Genomic DNA, 13,069 nt, shown 5'->3' on the forward strand with positions numbered 1-13,069 from the left:
TATTATAGACGTTCAGGCATTTGGTCAGGCTTTGGTTAGATCCAAGCCTGTGTTTAAAACTATTGCTCCACCATGGAGCTTAAACCTGGTTCTTAAGGCTCTTCAAGAAGTTCCGTTTGAACCTTTTTTGTTCCATAGATATCAATCTTTATCTTGGAAAGTTCCTTTTGGGTAGCTATTTCCTCATTACAATGTGATTCTCCTTATCTGGTCCTTCGTACGGATAAGGTAGTCCTGCGTACCAACCTGGGTTTTTTCCTAAGGTGGTATCTAACAAGAACATCACTCAAGAGATAGTTGTTCCATGCTTGTATCCTAATCCTTCCTCAAAGAAGGAACGTCTATTACACAATATTGGACGTGGTTTGTGCTTTAAAGTTTTACTTACAAGCTACTACAGTTTTCATCAAACGTTCACCTTGTTTGTTGTCTATTCTGGACAGAGGAGAGGTCAAAAGACTTCAGCAGCCTCTTTGTCTTTTTGGTTAAAAAGCATAATTCATTTAGCTTATGAGACTGCTGGACAGCAGCCTCCTGAAGGGATTGCAGCTCATTCACTTGGGCCTTTTTTAAATGTGGCTTCTGTTGAACAGATTTACAAGACGGAGTCTTGGTCTGCGCTTCATACTTTTTCAAATTTAACAAATTTGATACCTTGCTTCTTCGGAGGCTATTTTTGGGAGAAAGGGTTTTTTTACAGGCAGTGGTAACTTCCGTTTAAGTACCTGCCTTGTCCCTCCCATCATCCGTGTACTTTAGCTTTGGTATTGGTATTCCATAAGTAATGGATGATCCGTGGACTGGATACACTTAACAAGAGAAAACATAATTTATGCTTACCTGATAAATTTATTTCTCTTGTAGTGTATCCAGTCCACGGCCCGCCCTGTCACTTTAAGACAGGTAATTTTTTCATTTGAACTACAGTCACCACTGCACCCTATGGTTTTTCCTTTCTCTGCATGTTTTCGGTCGAATGACTGAATATGGCAGTTAGGGGAGGAGCTATATAGCAGCTTTGCTGTGGGTGGACTCTTGCAACTTCCTGTTGGGAAGGAGAATATATTCCATAAGTAATGGATGATCCGTGGACTGGATACACTACAAGAGAAATAAATTTATCAGGTAAGCATAAATTATGTTTTTTCTAGGGTTCCTCTGAGAAAACTACTTTCCATGATATACTGAGGTAGACTCAGGAGCGTACACGTGTTTTAAACACAATATAACAGCTGTGTTTGTAACAAAGTTGCAATAATATGTTAAACTCAGTGAAAGTAAACATAAACACCTTGTAAGTTTTTTTGTCAATACACCAGAATACGCAGGCCACAGCTTTCAGTTCTTCAGAGCCGATAAGCCTGACGTGAGCAATCCGTATGAACCCTATTTACCAATCCTGTGATAGCTAGAGCTTCAGGAATACTAGGTAACAAGACTAACAGCTAGGTACCAAATGAGTGGGCATAACTGCGTTAGTGAGAGGAAATAGAAAACATAATTTTGTTATCAAAAGCTGTAAATGCAGGAGGCACATAATCTTTATGATATCTGCTGACATGTCCCACGCACATAGTAGTGCAGCCTCTCTGGAGGAGCAGAAAACTAAACTACAGGAAAAATAAATAATGAAATCTGAAAGTGTGTTGCAAAACTTTTGAATTATGGTTAAACACATAGGGCTAGATTGCAAGTGGAGCGCTAATTTATAGCGCCCCCTTGAACAGGCAAATTTGCCTATTTACGGGCACACAATAAATAGCCAGCCATTACAAGTGGTTGGTTAAGGCTACCGCAAGCTCGTGGTAGCAATTAGCGCTCCTAACATTAAAAAGAGATCAGATCTCTTTTTTTTATTTTAAATTTGCTGCCCACTGCTGCACTAATTACCCCCTTCGCTGAACATTTCCTGACGGTTCACTTTCCAGAGACACTTTGAGTTCAATACAATATATATAAAAGCTAAAGCAAAATAAACTGTATTATTTCTGTATCAGTAATGTATTTATATAAAACAACCTTTAATTGTGCTGTATTGGTTTCTACAATGAAATTCTTAACATGATATTGTTTGTATTATGACACCAGAGGGCAGTATTGAGCTGTTTTTATACACATGTTGGGTTTTCACATTGCATTATGTTTTATGTGATTACAATACAGTAAATCCATTTATTTTTATATACATCAATATGTTCTCAGAAGGAAAGAGGTACAGTAGTCATTTTAGTAGGTCGTTTTCCAAAAGCATCAAGCTATAACTATTTTGGTATAAATGATGATTTCAATAAAGTGCTGAAATGTTTTGAAAACAAACATATATTAAATCAAGAAAACAGAGACTAGTGCACATTTTAATGGCTTATACAGCACCTAATGTTGCACAAGTTTTATAAATGTACAAATTCTGGGTAATGCAGACAAAAACTGATTAAAACGAGACAAAAACTGAGGTTTTAATGGGACAATAGTGCAATGAGTAAATATTCTAATGTGTTCATTTTCTTATTCTTATTGCTTGTATATAACTAGTCCGGTGAGGTAGCTCAGTTGATAATTATGCAGAAAGAGGAGTGCTAAAAATGCTAAAGTAGCTAAGAAAGCTAAAGATAGGACATATATGACTAAAAAATGCAATTATGGTAACATTAAAAAAGGTTTAAAATGATAAAAAAAAATGTATAATCGACACAAAATTACATATGTATATAATACCCTTCCAAAGAGGTATACAGAAATAATTCCTAAAATGAATAAACTAATAAAGTACGGAGTCTTGTTTAAAGTACAGTGTCTAACAAAAAATCTGCGTATTGTACAGGTATGTATATAATGATCACGTCTTACGCATATACAAAAAGTGTTAAAGCTAAATATGAAACTAGAGTAACAACATAAGTGTCCACATAGTCCAAATGAATCCAAGAAAAGGTGAACAAAGTTCCTTTGAAGTGCCAATAAGATAAATGTCCCAAAGGTAGATAATCCAAAAATAGTGTTCCAAAAGTGTATCCAAATTATATCCAAAAAGTGTGTAAACAGAATATGATGTTTATCCAACAGTGTATCCAAACGTAAAAATAGGTGTTCAAAAAATAAGTGTTCAAAAAATTAAATATTCAAGAATCTAAAAAATGTAAAATAGGTGTAAACCAAAATGTAATAATAAATAAGGAATAATAAAAAATAAGTGGAAAAATGTGTGAAAAAATTACGTGAAAAAACTATATTGTATCCAAGGTTGCGTGTAACAAAAGATGTCAAAATCCATGGAATTGTCCTTCTAGAGGAGTCAATCTTTAAAATAATGTGCAATAATAGATGATCTCCTATAAAAGATAAATAACATAGTGCAATAGTGCTAACATTATTCATAAAGATAAGTAGTATGCTTACCGAAATAAGAACCTGAGCCGTTAAACCAGATAAGTCCACGTGTTTAGGTCTTAAACAAGACCTTTTTCAAGAATGCAACAGCTAAACCAGAAGGGCTCCCTTAAAAAGAGGGGTTAAGCCAATGGTTGGGCTGAAATTGGGCGCCAAGAGCTTTCTCGCAAAACCGGAAGTGGCTATACATCTTGTCATATCAGGTTCCGGTACAGCAGTCTAAACCGGAAGTCGTTTTATGGTGAGGTCATATCCGGTTTCGGTCATGTCCGATGTCTACGAAAGAGAGTTTACTTTTGTTTTCAATTAAAAAGGCATATTGGTCTGAAAATGCACAAGGTGTGTATAATATATACACTAAAGGGTCTTATGTATTGTATTACTAAGTATAGTGTACAAAAATTGACACTATGATAAGAAATAAGAATTTGGCAATAAAAATGCGAAATATACATAAGAAAAAGATATACATGAGATTAATATATATGGCCATAAAGATAAGAAGGATATATAAAAAATAAAATATCTTTGTTGACAAAGATAGACATGATTATACAGAGTAGGCATACAAGTATAAAATGTTGGTCTATATTGTGTGACATAAACCAATCTATAAAGGAACATATACCAATGGTAAGGTCCTAAATAATCTAACCAATATATATGAAATTAAAACAGAAAATGTATACCTTAGGAATATATAAAGCTCTATAATATAAGGAAAATACATAAGGGAAAGAACATGTAAGAGTATAAAAATATAAAAAATATATAAAATATAAAAAGATCTATATATGCACACAATACATATCAATATGAAATTCCTATAATATATGCCACTAGTCTAGCCTCCGATATGGAATGTCCCAAGGATACTGTAATTAGTCCATAGAGAATATGCATTCTATATCCTTTTGAGTCTGATTGGTGTGTCAGAACCTATACAGATATTTTAATGATGTTCATATTTAATATATATATGATGTAATATAATATAATATAATATGCGGCACAGATATTAGAATGTATATGTTCATAATAAGTGAAATATCTCTGTGTTGCTGTTGAGACCCTTAGGGGATACACAATCCAAAGAAAAAATCCATTTTGATTTTACTCTCACAAGTTGTTTTTCGAAATCCCCTCCTCTCCAGTTTTTTATAGGTTTACATATGCCCATGTATTTAAAACTTGTATTGCTACTGTTGTGGACGTCTTTAAAATTTCTATATATGGGAATGTCTTCTTTTTTTCCATTTCATTTGGAGTAGCTGTTCATGTATTCTGTCTTTAAGTTTCCTTGATGTTTGCCCTATATATTGAGGTCCACATCCACACTCAATCAGGTAAATAACCCCCTTATCTTGGCATCGTATAGGTTCTTTTATATGGAAAGACTCTTTTCTTTACCCATGATTGGAAGGTGTGTGTTTTTTTACTGTGTTTACATGCTTTGCATGTGTAACATGGAAAGAAGCCTTTGAGTTGCTTACCAAATACATTTTTCTGTATGTTATGGTGTTTTCTGGGTACACTAGGGGCAATAATAGTTTTCAGGTTCTTGGTCTTACAATAGATACATTTAGGAATTGCACTAAAATTGTTTCCAATTATATTATCTTCTTTTAGAAAATGCCAGTGTTTTCTTATGATTCTTTCAATTAAGAATCTATTTTCGATGTATTCGGTTATAAATTACACCTATATCGTTGTGTTCTCATTGCAATTTTCCTCCGTATATTTTAGAAGGAATTCCCTATTAATGACTTCAACTTCCTGAATAGCCTTATTTATGATGTTTTCTTTGTACCCCCTTTCTAGGAATCTCCCTTTAAGAATCTGTGAGTTCTCTCTCCATTTATTAATGTCGGAGCAATCAGATTCTCATGAGTTGGCCTTTGGAGATGTTTGACTTCCATCTATGATGGTGGCAGCTCGTTTGGTATATATAATTGCTGCAATCCACTTCTTTAAAGTAAGTGGAGGTGGAAATTCTCCCCTTAGATATGTTAATGGCTAAATCTAGGAAATTAATATTCATATAGTGTAAATCTTATGTGAAGGTTAGGTTCATTATGTTGTCATTCATCAAATTGATAGTGTGTTGTAGATCCTCAATGGATCATTTCCACACTTTGAGAATGTCATCTATATATCTTTTATAGAGGACCAGATTTGCGCCAGATGGGCAGGATTCCCATAATAATTTCTCCCATTTGCCCATGTATAAATTTGCGTAGCTAGGTGCAAACCTGGTCCCCATAACTGTTCTACATATTTGATTATAAAATCTACCTCCATCGTAAAAATAATTGTGTGTCAAGATATATAGGATGCCATCTAGGATGAATTCTCTCTATTCTGGACACATATCAGTATCGTTTTCCAAAAAGTATCTCATTGATTCTATTGCTAGGTCATGAGGAATGCTTGTGTCCAAAGCAGTTACATCACACGTGGCTAAAATATAATTTTCTTCCCATTCTAGGCCATGTAATGTTTTCAAAACTTCAGTTGAGTCTCTCAAGTAGGATGGGAGATTCTTCACATGTTTCTGCAATTTTCTATAAATATATTCGGATAAGTTACATGTTATAGACCCAATACCCAATATGGTGGGTTGACCAATGTTTTATGTATTTTCGGAAGGTAGTAGAATACAGGTATTCTAGGATATTTGGTAGATATATATCTGTATTTCTTGATGTTCAAAATACCTTTTCCTTTTGCAGTCAAAAGCATATGGTCTAGGTCCTTTTTTAAAAAAAAATGTTGGGTATTTATCTAAAATTACATATGTTGTAGAATCTCCCAAAATACGGTTGGATTTGTTAATGTAGTCGCCCTTGTTTAAAACCACAATCCCTCCACCTTTATCTGCGGGTTTCACTATGATGTCCTTGCTTCTTTCAAGGCTATTAATAGTGTCTAGTTGTGATTTAGTCAGATTGTGGTGATATTTCTTTAAACTTATCCTATTAAATTTCTCGAATGTCTCAATATGTGAGCCTTTATGTGTAATTGGAAAAAAAAGTAGACTTTGGTTTTAAGTCTGTGTGTATGGATTTATTTGTAGTTGTACTTCCTGCATGTGTGTAACTGGAAGTAGATGGACACTTGTTGTTTGTGTAGGTCAGTTTCTCAAGGGCAGTTTTACAAAAATATCTTTTGAGTGTAATTCTTCTTACTAACTCTTTCACATGAGTATAGGTTTGGAATTTGTCCAGATCTCTGGATGGAGCATATGATAGACCAAAAATAAGAACATCCAAATCTTTGGTATCTAGGATAGTCTTATTTAAATTATATATCCCTTTATGTTCCTTATATTTTTGAACACCTATTTTTACGTTTGGATACACTGTTGGATAAACATCATATTCTGTTTACACACTTTTTGGATATATTTTGGATACACTTTTGGAACACTATTTTTGGATTATCTACCTTTGGGGCATTTATCTTATTGGCACTTCAAAGGAACTTTGTTCACCTTTTCTTGGATTCATTTGGACTATGTGGACACTTATGTTGTTACTCTAGTTTCATATTTAGCTTTAACACTTTTTGTATATGTGTAAGAGGTCATCATTATATACATACCTGTACAATACGCAGATTTTTTGTAAGACATTTTTGTTAGACACTGTACTTTAAACAAGACTCCACACTTTATTAGTTTAACCATTTTAGGAATTATTTATGTATACCTCTTTGGAAGGATATTATATACATATGCAATTTTGTGTCGATTATACATTTTTTTCTTATCATTTTAAACATTTTTTAATGTTACCATAATTAAATGTTTTAAGCCAAATATGTCCTATCTTTAGCTTTCTTAGCTACTTTAGCTTTTTTAGCGCTCCTCTTCCTGCATATCTTTTAGTTTTCCTTTGAGATCTTGTTGAGAGATCTGGCCTATAGGAGGAGCTTGTATAGTCTTACTTTGGCGCTGTGAAATACTATCTCTTGTAGCTCAGTTGGTAAATGCCCTTACTACAAAAAAGCCTGTTTAAAAGGTCACAGGTTCAAATCCCGGCAGGGCTGACTCAGTCCTTCATCCTTCCGAAGTTGATAAAATGAGTACCATTAAATTGGATAATAATAACAACTACTACTTACTATACAGCTGCCGATTTGGTTCATTCCTAGAGCGAGCGCTGAAAAAGCGATTGGAGTCCCACTGGGAGAAAGGCGCTATATAAAGACTAGTTGTTGTTGTTGTTGTTGTTGTTGTTATTATTATTATATAACTATATGTTTGGCTTCTACAAATGGGTTGAACACAGTTAAAGTCAGCAATGGAGTGTCAGTGTTCCGCAGATAATGAGTTTTATGCAGCCATTGAACCTGTACATCACATTTACAGGAAAAATGTTCACAGCTAAAAGGATTTGATTAACACAGGATGATACTTTTCAACTTATTACAGAGTACCCCAAAAATATTTGAATGGACACATCTACCCATGGTTTTGTATAAAATGCACATGGTTCTATCATGCCTATACAGGAATCACATGATACCCAACGGAGCTTGTGACCCCTGATTTGAAAGTTGGATCTCTCCTCTTTCAAAGGAGAGGATACTCAATCCATTTTAGTCTATATGTGATGGTTCATGAGACACTTATATTGAAAGTGGATAATCTCCTCTTTCATATGAGGTGTATTTTTGGAGTATGTTATGTATTCAGATTTAGAGCATAGGTGCCAGATACTAATGATGGGAGTGTCAAATATTTCCTCAACATTTTGTAGAAAAATGATTAGCTTTCCTCATATTCAATGTAAAATTTAAATATTTACAAATGTAACTGGATATTCTGTAGAAACAATCAAATGTAAGTATCAATGTACATAAAACTGATGTTCATCCATCTATTTTACTAAACTTTTAGACAATATATTATTTTAATCTATGTATTTTCTGGCTTTCAAGTGGTTAATAGACCATTTATTAGAAAACATATTTGTGAGATTTGACTAAAAAGGTAATGTAAATATAGGTCAGATGTTACTGTTGCTTGTTCAGTAATGGTTTGGATGCCGCTGCTCTCCTTGAAACAGCACAGGCGTTTGACAGGAGTTTCCTGTGAAATTGATATAAACCTTTAGGCTTTGAGTTTGCCTTTGAAATGACACGTCCATGAAATAAATGTTTCTTGAACCTCTGAAAGAAAAATAGCAACATACTTCTAACAGAAAGCTCCCTGACATCTCTTGGTGTGATTTGTAGTTTGTGTTCTACTTCTGTATGTTGTCAGTCAGATGATCATGGCAGCCCTTTAAGGGGGATTTTCTTCTGCATGCCATTTAACCCCTTAGCTACTAAGGAACTAGATGAGATATTGTGACATAAACTATTGAACTATGTACTAGAATTGTAAAAGGTTCAATAAAATCAATATTTTTTTTGTTTATTTAAAGAATGTTTTAAACATTACATGATAAAAAATAGACTCTTTCCGTGTGACACAAACAAACACCCCCAGGCCACCCAGACTCTTTATCCACCCAGAAAAATATGATGGGCCAGATCATGAGTGGAGCACTATTTAGCACTTTCACTTGCTCGCTAACCGCGCTAGAAGTAGACAAGCAAGGTAATCCGATGCATGCAAAAAGCCAAAGTTAGAATATCGCACGGTAACCTATTCCCCCATAGAAGTTAATGGAGCAAAAAAGTTGGGGGAAAAACTAACACCCACTCTTGTGCTAACCCAAACACATATTTTCAAGTGCGCTAACCCGACATCATACAAATATAAATATTTCACATTTCAATGTTCTTCACATAGCAGAATATGTTCTGTTTATTTATAAATACACATTTCTACATATATCTGATGGTATTTTGGTACAATATATATTTATACCTATATATATATATATAGATGATTATATTATTATTATACTTTATTTATGAAGCGCCAACATATTCCGCAGCGCTGTCCATGGATACAATTCATTTAAATAAAACAATACAAGACTTGTAAGAGACAGAACAAAATTTACAAACACATACAGGAGGGATTGAGGGCCCTATTCCCGTGGGAACTTACAATCTAGAAGATATAGATAGATGATTATATATACTGTAGGTATAGATATATACAGATATTTATAGGAATATCTATTTATAATTACATAGAACAGCTTATATTTATGCTTTTTCATGTTTTCATCTACTTGACTGCAAAGGGCTCCAATCCACTTATATATATATTTCTAAATATGTGTACATATGTATTTATGTGTTTATATTTGTATATATGTCTATAAATACATACAGTATCTCACAAAAGTGAGTACACCCCTCACATTTTTGTAAATATTTTATTATATCTTTTCATGTGACAACACTGAAGAAATTACACTTTGCTACAATGTAAAGTAGGGAGTGTACTGCCTGTATAACAGTGTAAATTCTCTTCCACTCCACCATGATGACATCAAGGAGCTGGTGGATGTTAGAGACTTTGCACTCCCCCACCTTTGGTTGGCCAGTCCATCACATGATTGGCCAGTCCATCACCTTTACCCTCAGCTTCTTTAGCAAGGCAGTGGGCATCTTGGAGGTGTGTTTGGGGTCGTTATCATGTTGGAATACTGCCCTGTGGCCCGGTCTCTGAAGGGGGGTTATCATGCTCTGCTTCAGTATGTCACAGTACATGTTGGCATTCATGGTTCCCTCAAAGAACTGTAGTTCCCCAGTGCTGGCAGCACTCATGCAGGCCCAGACCATGACACTCCCACCACCATGCTTGACTGTAGGCAAGACACACTTGTCTTTGTACTCCTCACCTGGTTGCCGCCACATATGCTTGACACCATCTGAACCAAATCAGTTTATCTTGGTCTCATCGGACCACAGGACATGGTTCCAATAATCCATGTCCTTAGTCTGCTTGTCTTCAGAAAACAGTTTTTCGGGCTTTCTTGTGCATCATCTTTAGAAGAGGCTTCCTTCTGGGACAACAGCCATGCAGACTAATTTGATGCAGTGTGCGGCGTATGGTCTGAGCACTGACAGGCTGACCCCGTACCCCTTCAACCTCTGCAGCAATGCTGGCAGCACTCATACATCTATTTCCCAAAGACAACCTCTGGATATGACGCTGAGCACATGCACTCAACTTCTTTGGTCGACCATGGCGAGGCCTGTTCTGAGTGGAACCTGTCCTGTGAAACTGCTGTATGGTCCTGCCCATGCTGCAGCTCAGTTTCAGGGTCTGGGCAATCTTCTAATAGCCTAGACCATCTTTATGTAGAGCAACAATTCTTTTTTTTCAGATTATCAGAGAGTTCTTTGCCATGAGGTGCCATGTTGAACTTCCAGTGACCAGTATGAGAGAGTGTGAGAGCGATAACACCAATTAACACTCCTGCTCCCCATTCACACCCGAGACCTTGTAACACTAATGAGTCACATGATACCGGGGAGGGAAAATGGCTATTTGGGCCCAATGTGGACATTTCCACTTAGGGGTGTACTCACTTTTGTTGCCAATGGTTTAAACATTATTGGCTGTGTATTGAGTAATTTTGAGTGGACAGTTATACATGCGGTATACTCACTACTTTACATTGTAGCAAAGGGTAATTTCTTCAGTGTTGTCACATGAAAAGATATAATAAAATATTTACAAAAATGTGAGGGGTGCACTCACTTTTGTGAGATACTGTATATACACATATAAATACAATATAGACACACACACATATATATATATATATATATATATATATATATATATATATACAGTATATATATATATATATACAGACACATACACACACATATACATCTTAAGATATGTATTTGAATGTATCTCTATGTTAAAGCCCTTTCCCTGCCTTTTTCTTTCTTACACCTGAGATCTCATATCTTTGAGCCTATATAACTTTTGTGTGCAATATTTTCTTTTTATAATCTTTATTAGAAAGTGTTATTATGAGTGTAACTGTACTTTGTAATGTATTTTTGATGTGTTTTGTTACACTTTTTAGTTTTGCGAAACAGTTAACCAGAGCTCTAAGATTGCAGTAATCCTTCTAGCGTAAATTGTGATGCGCTTACACTATCGCATTTACTTTCAACTTGTAATACGAGCGCAAATCAACGTAAATAAATCTGATATTGCTTGCGGGCAAACTATAGTGTTCCACTCGTAATCTGACCCTATATGTTTCACTGGCACTGCGTGAGTTAAATAGTAACTGGCATGGTGGTTACACCATCTGATCACATAGATAAAGTTTTATTTATTGGCTGAAACGCGTCTGTGCAGTTTTTGTCTGATTTAACTTTTATGAGCCCCCAACCTGATACTAAGGTTCTGTTCTGGTTGTCTGCCAGGAATCTGTGGCTGTTAGAGAAGGATTTTTGGGATTACCTAGATAATACCATAGCTGTGGGGTTCTTTTAGGATTTTAGGATCCTAATGTATCCAATTGTAGGACCCTTTTATATTTAATATTATTGGGATGTTCTCTCAAACCTTATTTTTAATTTGTTTAATTAATTAAAGCTTAATTTATAGATGCTGATACTGCACAAATCCCTTCTGTTTTTTCTTTTTTTTTTTTTTCATCTGTATCCACACATCCAGATTCTTGTTGCTACATTGAGGTTAATAATCATTCATAAAGTTCTAGAAAGTTATGTTGTTCAAATTACAATACAGAATTATTTTGTGTGCTCAGATCAGAGAGTAAATACTGAGAATTTCCAAAACAGACATATTTTATTATCTGAAACTCCAGTAGCCTTCTGCTTAGCAAGAAAAGTTCTTTTAGACACTATATGTAAACAAGAGAATCAAGTAACTTGTCTTCTGCATACAAACATTTTTTTTGTCTATGCCAGTCTAACCTTTTTCTTGTGCCCTTCAATCAATTTAGAATACTGTCTGAACTAGCAAAGTTAGATTAAAGAAATCAATACCTTTGCCACTGGATCATGCCCAGTTTTTTCCAATAAAGCATCAGTAGTGCACAACTCAGTTTATTGGCAAAATATGATACCCCTGACCAAGCAAAATAACAAATGCAGATGGCTGGGTTTAGTGTGTTTTTTGTTTTAAAGAGAGGTTTTACACCTTCCAAATATGGACAGTTGGGAAGTCTGCCATTAATGGGTATTGGGAACATGTCAATCGTGGTATTCCAATCCATTAAAAAATACTTTTCCAGCAACTTTTCACAGGATTTTGAACTTTTCACATTCTACTTTGAAAACATATTTGCAGATTTGGAGCACCATGTTTTGACTTTTTTTTTTTTTTTTTTCTTCAATGTGAAAGGAATATTTAACACTAAATAAATGCAAGATAGAATGATGTATTAATAGCAGAATAAAATGTAAATATCTTTTTAAAAAAATACAAATTACTTATATTAAAAAAAGAAGTGAAAGGTTTGTTTCCATAAAGCAATGACTGCAGCCATTTTGTAACCTAGGTTTCCTTCTCTGCGAGGGCCAATTAGGCACAATTATAAATGGGTCACTAGATTATGCAACCAATGATTTTGCAGAATATAGCAGTGTTAAGTGTGGAGCTGGTACTTCAGGAGTTGGAAAGCCTACAATTACAAGAAAATTGGTTGAAATAAATCAATTAATATAATTAAAAATGCTATATTACAATTGCAAAGTGTTTAATATCCCTTTAAAG

The 13,069-nt window shown here is 34.7% G+C and overlaps 1 protein-coding gene across 1 annotated transcript in view; it reads left to right on the forward strand.

Moving 5' to 3' along the window:
• Positions 1-13,069, forward strand: part of DSCAM (DS cell adhesion molecule) — a 717,945-nt gene that overhangs the window by 428,119 nt on the left and 276,757 nt on the right. The gene's annotated exons all lie outside the window — the stretch shown is intronic.

The sequence above is a fragment of the Bombina bombina genome, chromosome 3 (genome assembly GCF_027579735.1).
Source record: "Bombina bombina isolate aBomBom1 chromosome 3, aBomBom1.pri, whole genome shotgun sequence".
Taxonomy (NCBI): Eukaryota; Metazoa; Chordata; class Amphibia; order Anura; family Bombinatoridae; genus Bombina; species Bombina bombina.